At 42.6% G+C, this 21,306-nt stretch overlaps 1 long non-coding RNA gene across 4 annotated transcripts in view; it reads left to right on the forward strand.

Moving 5' to 3' along the window:
• The first annotated feature begins 3,783 nt into the window (after nucleotides 1-3,783).
• Nucleotides 3,784-21,306, forward strand: part of LOC148151819 (uncharacterized) — a 60,881-nt gene continuing 43,358 nt past the window's right edge. For 2 of the 4 annotated variants that reach the window (XR_015759447.1, XR_015759444.1), the window contains exon 1: nucleotides 3,784-5,200. This is a non-coding gene — a long non-coding RNA (uncharacterized LOC148151819). The remainder of the gene's footprint in view (nucleotides 5,201-21,306) is intronic. The other 2 variants (XR_015759455.1, XR_015759454.1) reach the window with 2 other exon arrangements.

Below are 21,306 nucleotides of genomic sequence, written 5' to 3' on the forward strand. Positions count from 1 at the left end.
AATTTGCCAGGATAGGTTCCATTCCCTGATTAACAGAGGTGTAGGTTATGTTGCTTGTTGTGCCTGATCCTGTCATTTAAATAGATGATGGCCAAACTACTTCAACTCTCGGTTCTTGCACAATCCTCAGATTTCCCGATTCCCTTTGTCTCTATCATCAACATCCGTTAGAATGGGCAATGGGAATGATCACTGCTAAAATGATGGACTGGGACTAGTCCAACTTTGCCAGCAGTAACTTTGGACAATGGTAAGAGGGAGAGAGAGAAATAAAAAAACAGTCATTTTCTTTTTAACTAATTTTTATTTTCAGACAGAGCCAACTGAAAAAGACTAAGTATTACGAGCTCGGAAATTCATTAAATAATGGCTCTGGTTTAAACTAAAAGATATAGGAAATGCTGGGAAAACAAATAACTTTCGGAGAACAAAAATCAAAGTGTTGGAGTGACACAGTGGTTTTAGCATTGGCTGATGCTGGGTACATCCTGTTGGTGCTGCTGGGTACAGTCTGCTGGGTTTGTGGTTACGTTCTGCTGGGGTATGCTGGGTACATTCTGTTGGATGGTGCTGGTACTGTCTGCTGGTGCTGCAATGTCTGTTGGGTACATTTTACCAGGTGATGCTGCATGCATCCCGCTGCTGTTGCTGGTACAGTCTGCTGGGTCTGCTGGTGCTGCTGAGTCTGCTGGGCACATTCTGCTAGGATATGTTGGGTACAATCTGCTGGGAAATGCTGGGTACAGTCTGCTGGTGCTGCAATGTCTTCTGGGTACATTTTACCAGGTGATGCTGGGTGCATCCTGCTGGTGTTGCTGGATACAGTCTGCTGGGTCTGCTGGCTACATTCTGCTGGGATATGCTGGGTACATTCTGCTGGGATATGCTGGGTACATTCTGCTGGGATATGCTGGGTACAGTCTGCTGGTGCTGCAATGTCTGCTGGGTACATTTTACCAGGTGATGCTGGGTACATCCTGCTGGTGTTGCTGGATATTGCCTGCTGGGTCTGCTCGTTACATTCTGCTGGTGCTGCTGAGTCTGCTGGGTACATTTTACCAAGTGATGCTGGGTACATCCTGCTGGTGTTGCTGGATACAGTCTGCTGGGTCTGATGGGTACATTCTGCCGGTGATGCTGGGCATGTTCTGCTGGTGGAGCTGCGTCTGCTGGGTACAGTCTGCTGGGAAATTCTGGGTACATTCTGCTGATGATGCTAAGTTTCATTCCTGAAGCCCCTGATCTTGACTCCAACGCGGGTGGAAGGGTGCTCCCTCCATGGGTGGTGCCAACCTGCAGAGATCAGCAAAAACACACTCTCCAGACCACACAGATCCACACCGGGGCAAAGGTGGCTGCAAGAGAAATATCCCTGGAAATGGTGGGGGGTGAGGGTGTACAGATATAATTTTACTGAAATAGCAGAGTGGGGAAGGGGAGGGGATGTGGAGATATTCAAGCAGGAGCTGGGGTGAGATGGGGAGAAGATACTGTTTCACTGAAACAGCAGAGTGGGGAAGGGGGAAATTCAACCAGGTGTTTGCTTAAATGATCTCCGGGTTTTTACATCGTTCTCTTTTGAACATATCCGTTTTAAGTGTCAAAGTGGGAGAGCATCCCAGCGCTGATCCAGTTTGTGATTGAAAATTGAGGTTTTCTCTGTATTTCAGCCCCCTACAACATGCAGAGTCAAATTTAAATTACAGGTACTGCGTTTTCTTTTTCTAAATCCAAGGCATCCCAAACCTGATTTTGCTTTCTCTATTTAGTTGCAATCCGCCAGCTTTATTAGAGATAATGCCTCTCTCGATTAGTGTAGACTCAGGCCGGTGGTTTGTGAGGATTTACTTAAGGAATATGACGGCCTTGATGGACGATTACACCCCCCACCCCGTCGGTAACAATGTAAATGAGTCACGGGAATTGACACGTATCTACACGCTCCTCACACCTTCACATCGCTCATTGTGTCCTGCCTTCTGAATGATTTTAAACTGAGTCAGCGAAAATGCGAGTGAGAAATAATTGCATTTATATAGCGCCTTGTGGTACTTCACCGTACCTCCTTTACCTTTCACAGCAGTTGAGGGTAGGTCATAGTTTGGGAAAAGGCAGAAACAATTTGAGCCAGAGTTCAGAGGAAGGGTCACTCCACCTGAACTCTGATTTCTGTCTCCACAGATGCTGCCAGACCTGCTGAGCTTTTCCAGCAATTTCTGTTTTTGAGTCAGCTAATGATGAAGCAAATTACTGCAAATGCTGGGATCTGTACTGGTAACAAACGCTTGGGTGGCACGGTGGCTCAGTGGTTAGCACTGCTTCCTCACAGCGCCAGGGACCCGGGTTCGATTCCCACCTCGGGTGACTGTGTGGAGTTTGTATATTCTCTGCGTGGGTTTTCTCCGGGTGCTCAGGTTTCTTCCCACAGTCCAAAGATGTGCAGGTCAGGTCAGGTGAATTGGTCATAGTGTTAGCTGCATTAGTCAGAGGGAGGTGGATTAGTGTGGACTGGTTGGGCTGAAGGGCCTGTTTCATGCTGGAGATCACTGCAGGTCAGGTAGCATCCATGGAGAGAGAGCAAGCTAACATTTCAAGTTCAAGACTTTCATCTTCAGTTCTGTCCAGTCTCTCTCATTGAAACGTTAGTTTGTTTCTCTGCATGAATGCTGCCTGCTCTGTGATCACCAGCATTTTGTTTTCTGTTTTAATGATGTTAGTTGAGAAATGGTGTTGATCGGGATATTCGGGAGAACTCATCTTTGAATTGTGCTTTGAGAAAGCAGTGGGATTACGAGTGTCTGTAGTTCGCTACCTCAGTATGCATTGAAGCAAAGCTGTCAACTCAATCAACAGGAACTTGGATCTACCACTGGGGTATTTTAACCAGCAAGGTCTGTCACTTTCCAACTCCATTCCCATTCAGCTCTCTCCCTACTTCGCCCTCACTTTTGGTGTCATTGCAATGCTCTTAAATGGTTCTGCTTTATTTTGTTTCTCCATACTGTTCTGATCATCCTGTGATTTTAATCAAATTATTAGAAAATGGTAGCCTGAGAAGACAGAGGTAGTAGATCACAGAAGCAGATGTGGAGGGGCAGAATGACCTACTCTTTTTCCAAATTATGCTCATGATGTCCCACACTGCAAATTCTCAATGTTAGCTTCTACTTGACAATGAAATTCATTCATACTCTTGCACCTTGTATATACGTCAGTTTAGGAAAGCAAGTTTATTTGGGTGATAACCTGATGTTGTGTGATTTGTAACTTTGCTCACCTCAGTCCAACACCGGCACTTCCACATATGGTTCACAAAGACAGCTCACCAGCCCCTTCTCATAGACAACTAAGGATGGGCATTAACTACTGAGCCAATCAACAAAGTCTAAATGAATAAAAATAAATAATGAAGGGAGGATTGTTTGCAAACGTAGAGAAGGTGTAGATGTGCTTTCAGATAGTATTATTGGGAATATTATGTAGGTGATAAGTAGCATGGGGGAGGGCAATTGACAAAGGTGATTGGAGGACTCTAGATGTAGCAATACATGAGGAGAAGCCATTGCAAATGATTCACTGACTGCCTTTAGTTCCATAAGAATGGACCCAAGCAAGGGCAGTTCCACTCTACAGGCTTCATGAGAGAATGTGTTGGAAAATGATGATGAGATCCACTGGGAAGAAAGCTTTAATCAGAAGAGCAACAGGCTGTTGGTGGGCGTATGCTGATCACCAGAGGAGAGGGAGGGTGAGGGAAAGGGGAAGGAGACTGGGTCTGCTGACTATAGCTGAACCCTTCAGCCTACCACTTTGAATGAATAATGAGACAGAGGCAAGAGGAGGCCACCAGGTTCAATCTCCATGAGATTGTCCTAAAATTAGGGAATATGGGGATCTCTTAAGCGACTGATGTTGAGCAGTCGGAATAAGGGCCATTGCCTTAACATAGCAGTATTCACCCCAACAGTGATTAACAAAATTACCAGTATCTTTAATAAGCAATGGTCGAGTGGTGTTATTGATAGATTGTTAATCCAAAGACCCAGGTAATGTTCTGGGGATCTGGGTTTGAATCCTTTCAAGGCAGATGGTGGAATTTGAATTCAATTCTAAAAAATCTGGAATTAAATGTCTAATGATGAGTCCATTGTTGGAAAAACCCATCTGGTTCACTAATGTCCTTTTAGGGAAGAAAACTGCCGTCCTTACTTGGTCTGGCCGACATGTGACTCCAGACCCACAGCAATGTGGTTGACTTTTAACTGCCCTCTGGCCAATTAGGGATGGGGCAATAAATGCTGGCCTGGCCAGTGACGCCCACATCCAGTGAATGAATTCAAAAGGGCCATTTCAGTCCAGTGGCCGGCTGGAAAGTTGAATGGAGAGAGTCAGACATGGAGTTGTGAGAATGATGGTGTTCAAAGAGAAATTGTAATTTTGTGTCATGAGTCTCGGAAGCGGGATAACTGGTGTTTACTGGATGTGAACTTGCGCGCTCAGTTTTGAAACGGTTCGTGCATTTAATAAAATGGAAAGATACAACATTAAAAACAGGTTTGATTCCCCCTCCCGGAAGCAAATCTTTAAAAAGAAAACAAATGTCTGAACTTATTTTGGAAGAATTGCCATCTTGTAATGTCACGGATGTTGTAATTACAAGGCTGGGGTAAATGTTGGGAGTATTAGCAGGAGCAGGAAGTTTCACAGACTTATTGATAGTTATTGAGATTGTGACCCTCTTGACTGGAGGGAGCCCAGGCTGCCGAATTCTAAAGGGAGTGTTGGGTTCTTCAGGCGGGCTAGCCAATGCTCAAAGAGCTTTTCCTTTCACGTAAAAGCAGTTGGAAGAGTGTGCAGTGCTCTCTTTGAAAAGGTGCACGTCTCTGCCACACTTGTAGTATTTGACAGCAGCGTCCAGTCTCCTCTCTCGGGATCCGGGCTGCAGGTTTCGGTGCGGGCTGGAAAACAGACTTGGAATCAAACCGGAGGGAGCCAGGCTGACAGCAGCTCCGGCGCTGCTCTGGTCAGGTGCAGTGGATAACCGCTTCCCCTCTCCTTTTCACTTTTGCTGAACGTATGGAGAAGATGCACTTTGCAAAAGACAGTGACGGATCCCTTTTCCCGCTGGACGCGAGGGGATTTCATTCGAGGAGTTTGTTGATTTCACTTTACCTGCCAACGGGATTTCTCACACACTCAGGTAGGCTCAAAATGGAGAGTCTGCATTCAATACAATGCATCTCCCTGAACCGTTTTATAGAAGTGGATAAGGAGGTTTTTAAAGGCAGAGGAAGTTAAAGGAATTGAGTAAAACTCCCCAAACTTTAGCAGAGGAATTCATAAACTCAGAGATGTTTACCTATTACTTACTTATCTATGCTGTTTAACTCTGTGATCCGCCTGTATTGCTCGCAAGACACAGTTTTTCACCGTGCCTCGGTACAAATTCAATTAAAATATAAATTCAGGTGTAACTGTAGATCAATAGATAGATCATAGACCAATCAAACCCAATGTAAAAGAGACAGAATCTCAACTGAATCTGATCCAGATGACCAGTATGGTCTGCGGTTACATATTATTCAGGATGGAAGAGTTACAGGAAGCTATTTAGCGATTCCGATGGGAATTCAAGTCTGTGTTTGGGATCTTACTTCACTGTGCGATGGATTTGCTTTAAGACCACGTCATTTCAACCCATGTATTTGATCCAAACTCGGAAAGCAATGGAAATGCATTAATTAACGATCTGCGAAGATTAAATGTGCGAGCCCGTGATCGATGCAAACCGTTTCTCGAACACTGCTGCTCTGTGATTTTGTATTTTTGGAAAAATGTTAGAGTCACCAAACAACAATTCAGCAAAGCGAATTGGGAAATCATTGGAAAGTAGGGGGTTACCGATTAAATTTTAATAATGAACGATTAAGATCCGGATATTAAACTGAAACATGTTAAAGTTATTCGAAGTAAAATGAAAGGACTTGAATCTGGTACAACGCATTGTATTTGCAAATGACATTTCTCTTAGCTTTTTTATTGATTGCGTTCATGTTCGTTGTCGGTCTAAGTTTTTAAAAATACAGGCAAGGCTGCTCACTAACGCTCGAACGAATTCAACACCCACCAAATAGCAAATTTTAGGTCAATGTTCCCCAACGTGTTTGTGCCTTTTTTTGAAAATTTTATTAGTGAGAATTCCACATCAAAGAAGATCTCGCAGCCACTTTGGAGACTGTGATCTGCACATGAGCAAGCACAGACTGGAGATCTCCCTGAATCACATGTTAACACAATTTTACAAAAACCAAACTCTTCCCAGAATCTTGGAAAACACTCATTTTTTTTTCCGACCAGAGTTTATTCCTTGAGCATAATGAACTCAAAGTACTCCTTTGGATCTCTGAAAGAAAGCCAGTGCAGTTGGCAAATTAATCTTTCACCCTCTGCCAAGAATGTATAGGGCATTTGAAAGAATCGCACATAATTTACAGCAGAAACGGGCCATTGGGTCCCGTGTGCCGATGTCAGTCTTAATGTTAACTACATCTCTAATAAATTACTCTGCGTACGAATTTTATGTCTCTAATAATTTATTCTCACTTTTTAAAAAATACCTGTGTTAATCTGTGATTTTGTTCCCTGATTTATTCGCTCCTCTCCCCGTTTAAACCCCTGCATTTCTAAGGAGTAGACCAGTTCCTTATATTCTCACATCAGACTGAACCGGCTCCTGCTTACCTACAACAGAATTAGTCTGCCATTAAATTCATTCTGCGCGTTTGCCAGTGTCCTGTTGTGTGTTGTGGCCTTCTCCTCCGTGTTAAACACACTGTCAAATTTAGCGTCTTTCACAAACATTGGTAAAATACTTACAATTCCTGCAAATCTCTGTCCACTATCTGTCAATCGGAACAATTCTCTTCGGTCACGTACTCCCGATTTTCCGTTCTGCAGCTAAATTATTATCCATTCCCCACCTTTTCTAACTCATTTGCTCTGACCTTAGTGCAAAAGAAAGAGTAATAGCATAATATTTTGTTTAAATCTGGATGTGTATTTAACACTTTTTTTTGTTAGGGTGTAGAGTATTTCTCAAACTCAGGTGATAAAATGATGAGAGCCTCGAAGTTTTAGAGCTGGCTTTCTTTTCTCATTTTAGCAGATTATATGTCAGTGGGCTATAAACTGAATGAAACAAATTATAAATGAGGGAGGTAGTGGCCCAGTGGTATTATCACTAGACTATGAATCCAGAGACCCAGGTAATGCTCTGGGGACCTGGTTTTTAATCCTGCCATAGCAGATGGTAATACAATAAAAATCTGGAATTAAGAGTCTAATGACGACCATGAAGCTGCTGTCAATTATTAAAGGAAAAACTCATCTGGTTTCTTAATGTCCTTTAGGGTAGGAAACTGCCATCCTTACCTGATCTGTCTACGTGTTACTCCAAACTCACAGCAATGTATGGTTGACTCTTAACTGTCCTCTGGGCAATTAGCAATGGGTAATAAATACTGGCCCGACCAGCAATACCTGTGAATGAATAAAAGTAGTGAACAAGGAGAACCATTTTTGTGAACTCTGTGATTTGTAAGTTTCAATGTTTATTGAAATCTCAGTGAATGTGAACAGAAAAAACAGGCAATGAAATATCACTTTTTAATCAGTCATTCACGAGTATATTCAATTTTCATGTTTTGTTTTTACAACTTCTGATAAAACGGATGGAGCAGGAGAACACCAATTAATCAGTATAAATAGCAAGATATTCTTTCTTCTGTTTTTCTCTGAGTAACTGTCTGTGTCAAGTTTGCACATTCTCCCCGTGTCTGTGTGAGTTTCCTCTGGGTGTTCTGGTTTCCTCCCACAGTCCAAAAGAAGTGCAGGTCAGGAGAATTGGCCATGCTAAATTGCCCGTAGTGTTAGGTCAAGGGGTAAATGTAGGGGAATGGGTCTGGGTGGTTGCTCTTTGGAGGGTCGGTGAGGACTTGTTGGGCTGAAGGGCCTGTTGCCACACTGTAAGTAATCTAATCTAAATCTAAAAAAATGATGAATGAGGTCCCCTCCTCAGGTACACTGTGTCTCAATAAACACCCAGGTGCAGTGACCTACAGCAATTTTGGAATTTTTTGTGATGTAGCCAGTCTCAGCGGAGTGATGAAATTGACACATCACTGTCATTGCCATCCTTACCCTAATCTGCAGCTACTGGTCCAATGAAGAAAGTGGCACAACTCCATAGTGAAGCATAGCTGCTGCCAATGGCTACTTCTGACTGAGATGGTTTCAAGAGAAATGCCCCTGAAAACCTTAGATAGGTGAGGCCTTCTGTTCTGAGCTTTCTTCTGCTGCTTCCCTCTGCAAACAGCTTCTTCCCTCTGCTGCAACCCCTCGTCGTACTCCAGCCCAGGAGCAACTGTAACTTTAGTTGTCTCAACGTGAGGTAAATTTTCTACTTAGAGACCTTTCAAACTCTAACCACTCCTTATTACAATCCAACACCACTCCATCATGACTGAAAGAGCCTCTGTCAGTTTCTCCAGTAACGTAATACTGCCTCTGATTCTGTGGTAGCAAGAGAATGTCAAAGAAAACTCTTCTGAAAGTTGGATGGTGATGCTCTTAAATAATGTGAATGGAAAGTCCCTTATACAACTGACTGCATGTTCAGCTGTGTGTCTTTAGGGGAGAGTGGGTAGTAACAGGATGTATGGGTTTCAAACTGGCAGGTTAATATGGAAGTTCAACATTAGCTGTTGACTAATGGTACACTGTATGTATTCTGCAGTATTCCAGTGCATGCAGAGGTTGCCTGTACTATCATTCTAAACACTGCTCTCAGCACAAGCCATACACGAATTTGCCAAGACCTGCAACATCCTTCGTTATGCTAGTTCCAATAGTTCTCATCCAGCACACTCTAAAGACAAAACATTGCAGCCGCCAAGTTCATTAATCTAATAATTCAGTTCAGAATGAGGCACAAGCATTGAAGCCATGTCCAAGGAACTCAACAGATCCCACCTCAAAATGTACGCTTTCACCTGTCCCACCTTAGTAACCCAGCTCAATAAAACAGGAGCCCAGGCAGCAGGCAGTGCAAAAACAAGGCTCACATGTTTGAAAACACCTTCAACAATAAGCACTGCTGCATGATCATTTCAGTCTCCTCTTGAAATTCCCAACTTCACAGATGCAAATCTTCAGCCAATTCAATTCATTCCATCTGACATCAAAATGCTGAAGGCAGTGAATCCAGTAATGGTTGTGGGCCCTAACAATGCTCCTGCTGTAGTACTAAATGCTTGTGCACCATAGAGTCCTAGAATCACAAAACACAGAAACAGACCCTTCAGTCCAACTAGTCCATGCTGAACATAATCCCAAACAAGACTGGTCGCACCTGCCTGCCCCTGGCCCATATTCCTCCGAACAGGAAATTCATTCCACATGCAAGCTACCCTCTGTGTAAAGAAATTGCCCCTCATGTCCTTTATACATCTCTCTCCTCTCAACTTAAAAATATGCCCCCTGCTCTAGAAGTCCCTCATCCAGGGAAAAAAAAACACCCACCATTAACTCTATCTATATCCCACATGAGTTTCTCAACCTCAGTAAGGTCACCTCTTAACCTCCTATGCTCCAGTGAAAAAAGTCCCAGCGTGTCCAGCCTTTCTTTATAACACAAGCCTCCATACCTGGCAGCATCCTGCTAAATCTCTTTTGAACCCTTTCTAGCTTAATAATATTCTTTCTACAACTGGGCGACAAGAACTGGATACAGAACAAGCCACATCACTCGCCAAACTGCTCGAGCGCAACTCTAACACTGGCATCTCTATAGCAAAGTAGAAACTGTCCATAAAAATAGAACAAGTTCAATCTGACCAATTGGTGCTCCATCATCAATCTGCCATTAATCATCAGCTTCAGCGTTGGCACTTTACACCACAGTAACCTGCTCACTATCGCTCAGTTTATCTTTCATCACAGCCATTCAGCTCTAGATCTCCTTCCAGTCTTCATCCAAAAATATAGCAAGGAGCTGCATTTGAGACATGAAGGCAGCATTTGAAAAGTGTCATGATTTGGAGATGCCGGTGTTGGACTGGGGTGTACAAAGTTAAAAATCACTCAAGACCAGGTTATAGTCCAACAGGTTTAATTGGAAGCACACTAGCTTTCGGAGCGACGCTCCTTCATCAGGTGATGAAGGACACAGAATTTATCGCAAGTGATCACAGTGTCATGCAACTGAAACGATATTGTTTCATTTGCATGAACTGTGATTTTTTTCTATAAATTCTGCATCTTATGATCCTGCTCCACATCTAACTGATGGAGAAGTAGCACTCTGAAAACTAGTGCTTCCAAATAAACCTGTTGGGCTATAACCTGACGTGTGATTTTTAACTGTTTCTATTGTAACACATTGGTCGTATACCTCAGTGACCATACAGTAATTTCACATCCCATTTACGAGTTACTTGAAATATCAAGCGTCCTCCTCTCTCTAAAAAAGTAAGGCAGAAAAATACTATCTCAAAATGAGCTGCTGTTTCATTGTGACATATTGATTTATTTTACATAAAATAGTGTTTTACATAAAATAAGGTACTCAGCTTTTGCAATGTCATGAACCCATTTCCTCTCATCGAAAGCAAGCAGCTTCTGTCCGAAAGGGTAGTCTCACCCTCTCTGCCTGTCTCTGTGGGAGATAAATGGGTGTGTCTTTCTCTCTGTCTCTGTGGACGATAGAGAGAAAGAGACTCCCATTTATTTGAAATTAGGGATTTTCACGTATCAATTAAAAACACTGAAAACAACCAATGCTGGAGATTACAGCGGGTCAGGCAGCATCCATGGAGAGAGAGCGAGCTAATTTTCTATATGAATCTTTATCAAAGCTCAAATAAATCACTGCTTTGATTGAAATGCACGTAAGAAGCTAAGTGTGGATCTTGGTGAAACCCATATAATACATGGAGTAAAGCATCACTTAACTACTTAGTTATCATTAAAAAAAACACACATCATTAAAATAAAATAGATAAAACTGAAATCATTACCAGGCTCACAGGTACGAAATGGACACTTTGCATAAATGCTCATACTTTTTCCTGTGAACACTTTGTGACAGGACATCCAAGTAAAAATGTTTAATCAAAACAGTGATAACTTCTTTCCCATTTCCAAGCACTGCGTCTGAGCACAGGGCATTGCAGAACTATTGCTGTCTGTTTGCAGCTGCTCATATATCCAGAGTTATCTGAATCTCAGGGCATTTACTGGTTCATTCAACAGAGCACACGAAAGGAGTTTATTAATTGCCAGTAAGTATTTTAAAGCATCACAAGACATTGTACACGGTTAATATATATTAACATTATGAATATGTATATCACATTTCCCGTATAATTTCTTGCACTGTGCTCTCACTCTCAAATACAATATCTTCTCAAGCATTAGCACATTCATTCATCATCTTTATTACTGGAAATGTGTGGTGTATTTGCCATTTCTTCCAATATAACGAATTAGAACTTCAATAAAATGTTCCAAAGTACATCAAATGGACTTTACACCATTGTTTGACACAACTAAAGAAATAAAGGACCAGCATTTATTGCATATGAAATAGATGGTGCCCAATTTAGAACTTCACACAGGTTCCATGGTGGGATAACCCCATATCACAGCTGACTGCAGTGTATTGCATGATGCTTATGGATTTATATGAAATGAGGAGAATAGCTATCAAACCCTGTTCCACCAGTGTTCTGGAGCCACATTGAATCTCCATTACATCATTTACATTCCCACCTGTGGGTTCAAATGCAATGGCGTAACTAAGTATTCTTCAGTGATTGAAGCTGTTTCTATGTCGTACAGCCTTCAATTCTGTAAGCAAATGTTTTTGGAACCAATTTCAATTCATACATTTCAACCTGAGAACCAAACTGAGATTAAAATAGAAACTGGATTTACAAAATACCCTTCAGTTCCCCAGGGTGTTTAAAAGGGGTTAAAACAGTGGAAAGAGACTTTGTTCTAAACACAGTCTTGAGAGGAGGAATTGTAGTAAGGTTAAAGAAAGGGCATGTAACAGAGGGTTCAAGAACAGAATCGATTTGACAAGGTTAACGCAGAAAAAATCTGCAACTACATTCCTTGTGTAATCTATAGATTACCCAATAGTGAGATGGATATAGAGGAACAAATCTGCAAAGAAATTACAGACATCATGGAATAGTTATAATGAGGAATTTTAATTACCCAAATACAGACTGGAAAAATAGCATTGCAAAGAGCAGTAAGGTCAAGTGATCTTAGATTGTGTTCAGGCGAATTTCCAACCCAACAGGAAAGGGGGCGCTACTGGACCATATTCGTGGGAATGAAGTGGGCCAAGTAGAGCCATTGTCAGTGAGGGAACATTTAAGGGACAGTGATCATTGGATCATAATGTGGTGATGGTGGAAAATGACAATTAACAATCAAGATTAATAATGATCAACTGAGAGAGAGCAGCCTTCAATGTGGCAAGAATGGAACCAGGTTGGATAGGCTGAAGTTCAATATTGGCAGGAAAAATGCAGCTGAGCAATGGGCTACCATCTAAGAGGAGATAGACTGGACATAGTCAAGGACTCAGTGAAAGGAAGAGTCAGGGACCAAAATGGGAATTTAATTATGGAGGCAGGGTGGATGGCAGAATTGTTAAGTGAATATTTTGCATCCCTCTTTACCAACAACGTAGGTATAGCCCAAGCCATAGTGACAAAAGAGGAAGCATAGTCATTAGAAGAATTTAAAATTGATGAGGAGGAAGTGCAAGATAAGCCATATGCATGTAAAGTTGATCAGGCACTGGGACCAGGTGAGATTCAACCAAAGAATTTGAAGGAAGTGAAAGTGGAAATGGCACTGGCCATAATCTTTCAATTTTCTCTTCAATCCACTGTGCTGTTGGAACAATGTGTGCTCTTCTTTAAAAAAAATTATCGAAGGGTACGCTCAGCGATGACAGAGCAACTGGTTTAACTTTGGTGGTTGGGAAATTTCAAGAAACAATTGTTCAAGACAGGATTAATAGTTACATGGAAAAATGTAGGCTAATTCAGAGGAGCCAACATTGGCTTGTTGAGGGAAGCTAACTAGATGCAGTTTTTTTTTTGAAGATGTAACAGAGTGTTGATGAGGTCAAGGCTGTTGATAAGGTGTACATGGACTTCCAAAAGACATATAACACAGTGTCACACACTAAACATGTGAGGAAAATTATAGCTCATGGACTGAAAGGACCATGGATACAAAATTATCTGAGGGATGGGAAGCAGAGCACAATGGTCAATGGGTATATTACAGTCTGTTGGGAGGTTTGTCATGGAGTTCCACATGGGATCAGTATTGGGACCAATGCTTTTCCTACTGTTTAGAAATAATCTAGATCTTTGAGTGCAGAGGTCAGTTTAAAAGTTGATAGATGATACCAAATTCTGAAGCATTGTAAACTATGTGGGGGTAAGCATACAATTTCAAGATGACAGTAACAAGTTAGTGGAGTGGACAGAAAGATGGTAATGATGCATAAGCTAATTCTTATCAGTACAAAGACCGTGGAGTGACAATATAAAACAAATAGTGCTATTTTGAAAGATGTGCAGTAGCACAGAGACCTGCGTGGAAAACAGATCATTAAAGGTGACTGGACAGTAAGAGAGAGCCATTAATGAAGCATACCGTATTCTAGGCTTCATTGATAGAGTCATAGAGTCACAGAGGTGTACAGCACGGAAACAGACCCTTCGGTCCAACCCACCCATGCCAACCAGATAGCCCAACCCAATCTAGTCCCGCCTGCCAGAATCTGGCCCATATCCCTCCAAACCCTTCCTATTCATATACCCTTCCAAATGCCTCTTAACTGTTGCAATTGTACCAGCCTCCACCACTTCCTCTGGCAGCTCATTCCATACATGTACCACCCTCTGCATGAAAAAGTTGCCGCTTTGGTCTCTTTTATATCTTTCCCCTCTCACCCTAAACCTATGCCCTCTAGTTCTGGACTCCCCGACCCCAGGGAAAATACTTTGTCCATTTATCCTATCCATGCCCCTCATAATTTTGTAAACCTCTATAAGGTCACCCCTCAGCCTCCGATGCTCCAGGGAAAACAGCCCCAGCCTGTTCAGCCTCTCCCTATAGCTCAGATCCTCCAACCCTGGCAACATCCTTGTAAATCTTTTCTGAACCCTTTCAAGTTTCACAACATCTTTCCAATAGGAAGGAGACCAGAATTGCATGCAATATTCATAGGAGCATAAAGTACAAGAACAAGGAGGGTATGATGGACATTGATTAGACCTCATTAGATTAGATTACATTAGATTAGATTACAGTGTGGAAACAGGCCCTTCGGCCCAACAAGTCCACACCGACCGGCCGAAGCGCAACCCACCAATACCCCTACATTTACCCATTACCTAACACTACGGTGTAATTTAGCATGGCCAATTCACCTGACCTGCACATCTTTGTGACTGTGGGAGGAAACCGGAGCACCCGGAGGAAACCCACGCAGACACGGGGAGAATGTGCAAACTCCACACAGTCAGTCGCCTGAGGCGGGAATTGAACCCGGGTCTCTGGCGCTGTGAGGCAACAGTGCTAACCACTGTGCCACCGTGCCGCCCACTCATGTGGAGTATTGTGAACTGTCCTGGCTGTCACACTATGGGAAGGATGCAAATGCACTGGAACAGGTTTACAAGAACGACTCTAGAGACAAATAACTCCAGTAATGAGGAAAAGTTGGAGAAGTTTGGACTGTTTTCCTTTGAGAATAGGCTAAGAGGAGACTGAATTGAAGTTTTCAAACTCACGAGGGGTGCAGAGAGAAACTGTTCCCACTCATTAGGGGACTGAGAATTAGAGGATGTAGTTTTAAAATGTTTTGCAAAAGAAGCAAATTGGAGATGAGATATAAACATTTTCAAATGGTTTGAGTCTGGAGTGCACTGCCTGGAAATGTAGTGGAGGGAGGTTCAAATAAGGCATTCAAGAGGGAAATGGATGATTATTTAAATAGAAACGATGCGCAGGGTTACAGGGAAAAGGCAAGAGATTGGCATGGAATGCTCAGAGAACCAGTGCAGACACTTTGAGCAGTTGCTGATGCTCCAGTAGTTACACATACGCTCAATCCCAGCAGCAAAGCTGCTGAAAACCTTAGTTGCCTAATTCTGTCTCTGAGTCTCGCCTGCCAGAGACGGATTTAGCAATGTAAACACTAGGATGTGCTGCCAGCGTATCACTCTTCATAATCAAAAGTAACTTTACATTAGGGACTATTTCAGGTGAACCCTTCAGTTTGCTCATGGGGTCATTAAACCATCAGAACCGTTTTTGTAAAATGTAACATTTCACATGATACGGTGAAATTTGCCAAACTGCGATTTTCTTTACCTTGTTACCAAGGAGGTGAGACATGTGGCTCAGCTTTAAATGAGAGGTTTTAATTGTAATGTTTATGGACTTGTAAAGAGGACGAGATGAAACGAGTCACTGCTCTCACTTGCTCTGGGCTGTCAGGCAAGGAGCACCTTTGAAATAGAATGAGTGAGTGACTCCAGTCAATCCCTGTTACCTTTCCAATACTTGGCCCCTCCTAAAGTGTTGCCAAAGTGCATGTACATACAAGGTTAAAATAAACATTCGTGCAAGTCTGCTCGGATACTCTCTGAGCTTGATAAGTTCCTTGCTGCTTATTTCAGCATTATACACACGTGAGGTTTTATAATAGATTGGGATAGGTCAAGGGTGACAGAAGGAAATGCTGGGGGTTGGTGAGCTATTCTACAGGTAGCCTGGTCTTACTCCAGTTCAACACCTGCACTTTAAAATAAGAAGGTCCGATAGGAAATGTATCCCATTGTGGTTTCATAATGACTGCATCCATAGCAATCTAACCTAATCTAAGTGTTGATGAGCTTGAGTCTGAGCTTCCAACACTGCAACACGCCAAAGAGGGGGAGAGTTACCTGGATGCTGTATTTCAGGAGGCAGTCGCACTCCTTAGATTAACTACCTCAAGTTCGGTCAGTGGTCAGGGACAGGAGGGTGTGACTATGAGCAAGGCAGGTGGAGGGATCCAGGAGGTAGTGCTGGAGGAGCTGAGAGTGTGTTGCTGGAAAAGCACAGCAGGTCAGGCAGCATCCAAGGAGCAGAAGAATCGATGTTTCGGGCCAGAGCCCTTCATCAGGACAAATTTCCTGATGAATGGCTCTGGCCCAAAACGTCGATTCTCCTGCTCCTCGGATGCTACCTGACCTGCTGTGCTTTTCCAGCAACACACTCTCGACTCTGATCTCCAGCATCTGCAGACCTCACTTTCTCCCAGTGCTGAAGGAGCCTCAGCCCTTGAGCTTATCGAACAGGTTTGAGATTTTCGCTGAGTCTGTGGATGAGAATGTGGGTTGTAGAAATGATGAGCAAACTGAGCAAAGCATCATGGTAAAGGGAGCCATTCAAAAGGTGGGGTGAGGGGGGGCGCGGTAGAAATGAGGAAGGTAGTTGTAATCAGAGATAATAGATTCAGGGGATTAGCCATTGGTCTGTGTGGCCAGGAATGGAGTTAAGAAGGATGAGGGGGACTTGATTGAAACTTGCAGCATTCTGAGAGGTTTGCATAGAGTGCGTACAGAGATAATACTTTCACTAGAAGGAGAAGCTAGGACAGCCTCAGAGTGAAGGGACGATTCTTCAGAACTGAGATGAGGAGGAATTTCTTCAGGAAGAAGTGATTAATCTGTGGTGCTCACTGTCACAGAATGCTGAGGAGGTCAAGTCATTGAATGTATTTAAGACAGAGTCAGAGAGGTTCTTGACTGTAATGGGATGAAGGGTTACAGGGAGAAGGCAGGAGAATAGGGTTTAGGAACACATCAGCCATGATCCAATGACAGAGCAGACTTGATGGACAGAATGGCCTAATTCTGCTCCATGATCTGACGGATTATCTTTTGGATGTTTCATATTCAACTGAGGAGTAGATGGCTCATGCTCACACTGAGAAATTGTTGCATTTTATCACAGATTGTTCAATTATGGCTTTCTGAATGGTTTATTTGGGAGGAATATCTTGAACTTGTGTAATGCCTTTCCCCTTATAACATACAAATGAAGGGTGTTTTTAACATGTGCTCTCTGCGGGAATGTGACAACCAAGTTGCGCATAGCCACACCCTAATGTTTGCACAGAAGGATTTTATTGTCGCCATCTTGGTGTATTTTCTGTTGTTGGTGGCAGAAATTCCATAAATTGGAAAGTTGTTAAACTACAATGGAAAAATAAATATGGTTCTCAGCTAACAGCAGGTCATCAAAGCCAGTAACCCAATGAATTGCCGAGTGGAATTTGTCAAGAGACTTTTCAATTGTACGTTCCCTTTCAAGTACCAACTTAATATTGGGACAGTTGTGCTGAATCCAAGTCCCTTCCTCCCAGCCTGCTATACATTCACTGTCCCCATAAACTGTGGGGTTTTATTTGCTGTCTTGGTGGATGTACATGTGCATCTTACTACTTCCCAGTGGCCCTGGCTTTAGTTTATCCTCGTGGATGCAAGCTCGGTGAAGATTGTGTAAATAGGGTGGCAGTGAAATTGGTATATGGACTGGGAAGCACAATTCTAACATGGATTCAAACCCACTCTTACAGTAAGCGTGATCTACTCGTTATCTTAAAGTAAAAGTTCTCTCTGGGCAAAACGAGCTGAGTAAAAATATAATTGGTTGCTTTCTGCTTTCTTTACTATGGTGTGTCTAGCTGCTGGACGATAGGGATACAACATTTAAGATGCCAGGCAAGAGAACAGCTTCTAAACTTGAATTCTCACTTTAATATTTGAAAAGTAGAATTTGCAAACACAGTGAATATAATGAATTAACACATTAGGCTCATGTGGGATATCTCTTGTTCTGTCCCATGTTGCCATTAAGCATTGTGTGAGTGTCCACAGCTGATCAGAATCAACGCTGAGAATCTGTAGAGCAATAAGCATGATATGTTTCAATGATGTTGTTGTATATTGGTTTTATTTTGATATTTCTGGAATTCAGACCCTTGACCTCCCCCTCTCCTGTTTTTCCTGGTGGGGGAAGGGGATTGGGGGGCTGCTGTGTGAGATTTGGCTAATTGAGTCCCAGAGTCATACAGCACAAAAACAGCCCCTTCAGTCACCCAGTTTCTGCCGAACATAATCCAAAACTAAACTAGTGCCAACTGCCTGCTCCTGGCCCACAGCCCTCATGTATCCATCCAAATGTCTTTTAAACATTGTAGTTGTACTCACATCCAACATTTCCTCAGGAAATTCATTCCACACGCGGATCACCCTCTGTGTAAAAAACTTGCCCCTCATGTCTTTTCATATCTCTCGCCTCAAACCTTAAAATGTGTCCCCTAGTCTCGAAATTCCCCATGCTAGGAAAAACACAGCTCCCATTAACTTTATCTATACACCTCATTATTTTATAAACTTCTATAAGGTCGCCTCTCAACCTCCTACGCTCCAGTGAAAAAAAGTCCCAACCTTAATTTATAACTCAAACCTTCCATACCCAGCAACATCCTGGTAAATCTCTTCCGAACCCTCTTCAGCTTAATAGTATCCTTCCTATAACTGAGTGACCAGAACTGCAAACAGTATTCCAGAAGAGGCCTCAACAATGTCCTGTACAACCTCAACATGACATCCCAACTTCTATACTCAAAGGACTGAGCAATGAAGGCAAGTGTGCTAAATGCCTTCTTAACCACCCTGTCTATATGTGACACAAACTTCAAAGGATTATGTACCTGAACCCCTAAATCCCTCTATTCTACAGCACTACCCTTGTGTCTGCTAATGAGTAAAATAACCCCTTTTTAGAAGTCACGAGTCACAATTACAAAATAGTTTGGAACTTCCAAATTCATTTTTGAAATTTTTTCATGGCCTGTGGGTGTCACTGGCAAGATCAGTATTTATTGTCCAAGCCTGATTTTGCCATTGGATTAAGTGACTTGTTCAACCATTTCAGAGGGCAGTCAGGAGTCAATGTGCCTGGGGCTGTACAGAACAAGTAAGGAAAACAGATTACCTTTCCTAAACAACATTTGTGACCTGCATAGCTAAGGGTCACCTGTTATACACATACTTGTCCCCAACATGGTTTCCCAATGGACAGCTGTTGCTTAAAGCACAAAAGATTGGTATTCACAGGTATTGGCTCACCTATTCAGTTAACAATAAAACCAGAGCTAATTGATTAAATTCTAAAAGCAAGATATCACAAACACTGGAATTCTGAAATAAAATCATGAAGTGTTGGAAATAACTCAGATCTGGTGGCCTCTATGGAAACAAAATATTTGACATGAAAATAAGTGCAGGTTAGTTAGACCACACTGGACGAGAGAGTTCGTAGTCTGTCATTGTTGGACTCAGTATTGAATCCAAAAGGCTGTAAAATGCCTTGTCAGAAGATGACGTGCTGTTCCTCAGGCGAAGTAGAGCTTCAATGGAACATTGCTGCAGATCAAGAACCTTCACTGGAGCAGGAGACAAAGGCATTGAATTAAAATGGCAAGCACCTGGAAGATTTGAGTCAGAGTTTTGGATAGAGTGGAGGTGTTCTGAAAGCAGTAATCCAGCCTGTATTTGGTCTTCCCAGCATAGAGAGCACATTTTGAACTGTCACTGTAGTACACTAATGGCCTGTTTCCATACTGTATGACGCGACTCAATGTAAATCGCTGCTTGACCTGGAAGCAGTGTTAGGTAAGAGGGAAAGGTTACAATTCCTGTGATTTCACAGGCTGGTGCTGTGTAGGGGGACAAGTATTGGGGGTGATAGGGGAGTGCATCAGGATGTGTGGAGAGAACGGTCCTTTCGGAATGTCGATAGGGAAGTGGCATAAGTGAAGGAGGATGATCACATGAATGTGGAGACCGCTGGGGTGGAAACTGAAGGTGGAGTTCACAGTTCCAGGAGGGAGAGAAAGCATGAGGGCAGAAATGCAGGAAATGGGTCAGACCATCTGAGGCAACTGTGCAAGGCGTATGCTGGGGTGAGGGAAAGGGAGACATGTCAGAAGCACTGAAAGCTCATATTGCTACATCACGTGTGACGGTGACAGAGAAACTGGGAGCACGGAATGGAGTTCTTAAAGGAAGCACAGGGAGAGGACTTTGTGGGAGTTGGTGGAGCCAGAATGAATATTAGTAGACAGACTGTCCCCAGACATAGAAACAGAGAAGTCAGCAAAGGGAAATGGTACTTCATGTGAAAAAGAGAGAAGGGTGGATATCAGTAGAAAAGTTGATGAATTTTTCCGGTTCTGGAAAAGAGGAAACAGCGCTGATACAGTCATTGATGTATTGCTAATGTCCCGTCCTCTGTCAGAATTCCAAAAGGACCATTCCCTCCGTGACACCCTAGTCTACTCCTTTACCACCCCCAAAAATGCCATCGCCTTCTCAAAACAACTTCTCATCTAAAAACAGGAAACATAACAGCTGCCTCAATGTCCAAGGCCCCAAACACTTTCCCAGGTGATGCAAGGATGGTTTTATATTACTTTCCACCTAATCTGCTGTATTAGCTGTTCAATACTGAATAGACCAAATGTTGATATGGCTTTGCTCACAACCTCCACTCAATCTGCAGGCATGACACTGACTTCAAGTTGCAAGGTATTTTAATACATTGACTTGCTTGTCTGCTCACATTTCTTTCCTCAGCCTGTTGCAATTTTCCTGTGAATGTAACCTTGGGCAACAGCTTTCTGATGAGGCATTTTCTGGCTTCCAGACTGAGCATTGAGTTCAACAACTTGAGATCATGAACTCTGTCCTCTTGTGTGATTTGTGACTTGCGCCAGTCTGTACATTGTTCTCATGTTTCGTTTTCGGATAGAGCTGTTCTTTTTTTCTACCACACCAATGTTTCTTTACTTCTTTGTTACAACCATTACCACTCCCTTAGTCTTTTGTTCCTTGTAATTTAATCTCTCCAACCCTCTAATCTATCCTTACCTTCCCTTTTGTTCTACCTGACCATTCCCACTTATTCAACGACATCGAATACTTCGCGTCTCTTCAGTTCCAAAGGAAAGTCTCTAAAAGACTCAGAACATCACCTTTGTCCCCTCCTCCACAGATGCTGCCAAACCTGAGTTTTCCTGGTTTTTTTTTGATTAAATAATAATTTTCCAGTTTGTTGTGGAATTTTGAACAAATGGTTCTGTTACAA

This window comes from Chiloscyllium plagiosum, unplaced genomic scaffold, assembly GCF_037043375.1.
Source record: "Chiloscyllium plagiosum isolate Xiang-an unplaced genomic scaffold, Cpla_swu_hap1 HiC_scaffold_2, whole genome shotgun sequence".
In the NCBI taxonomy this organism is placed as follows: Eukaryota; Metazoa; Chordata; class Chondrichthyes; order Orectolobiformes; family Hemiscylliidae; genus Chiloscyllium; species Chiloscyllium plagiosum.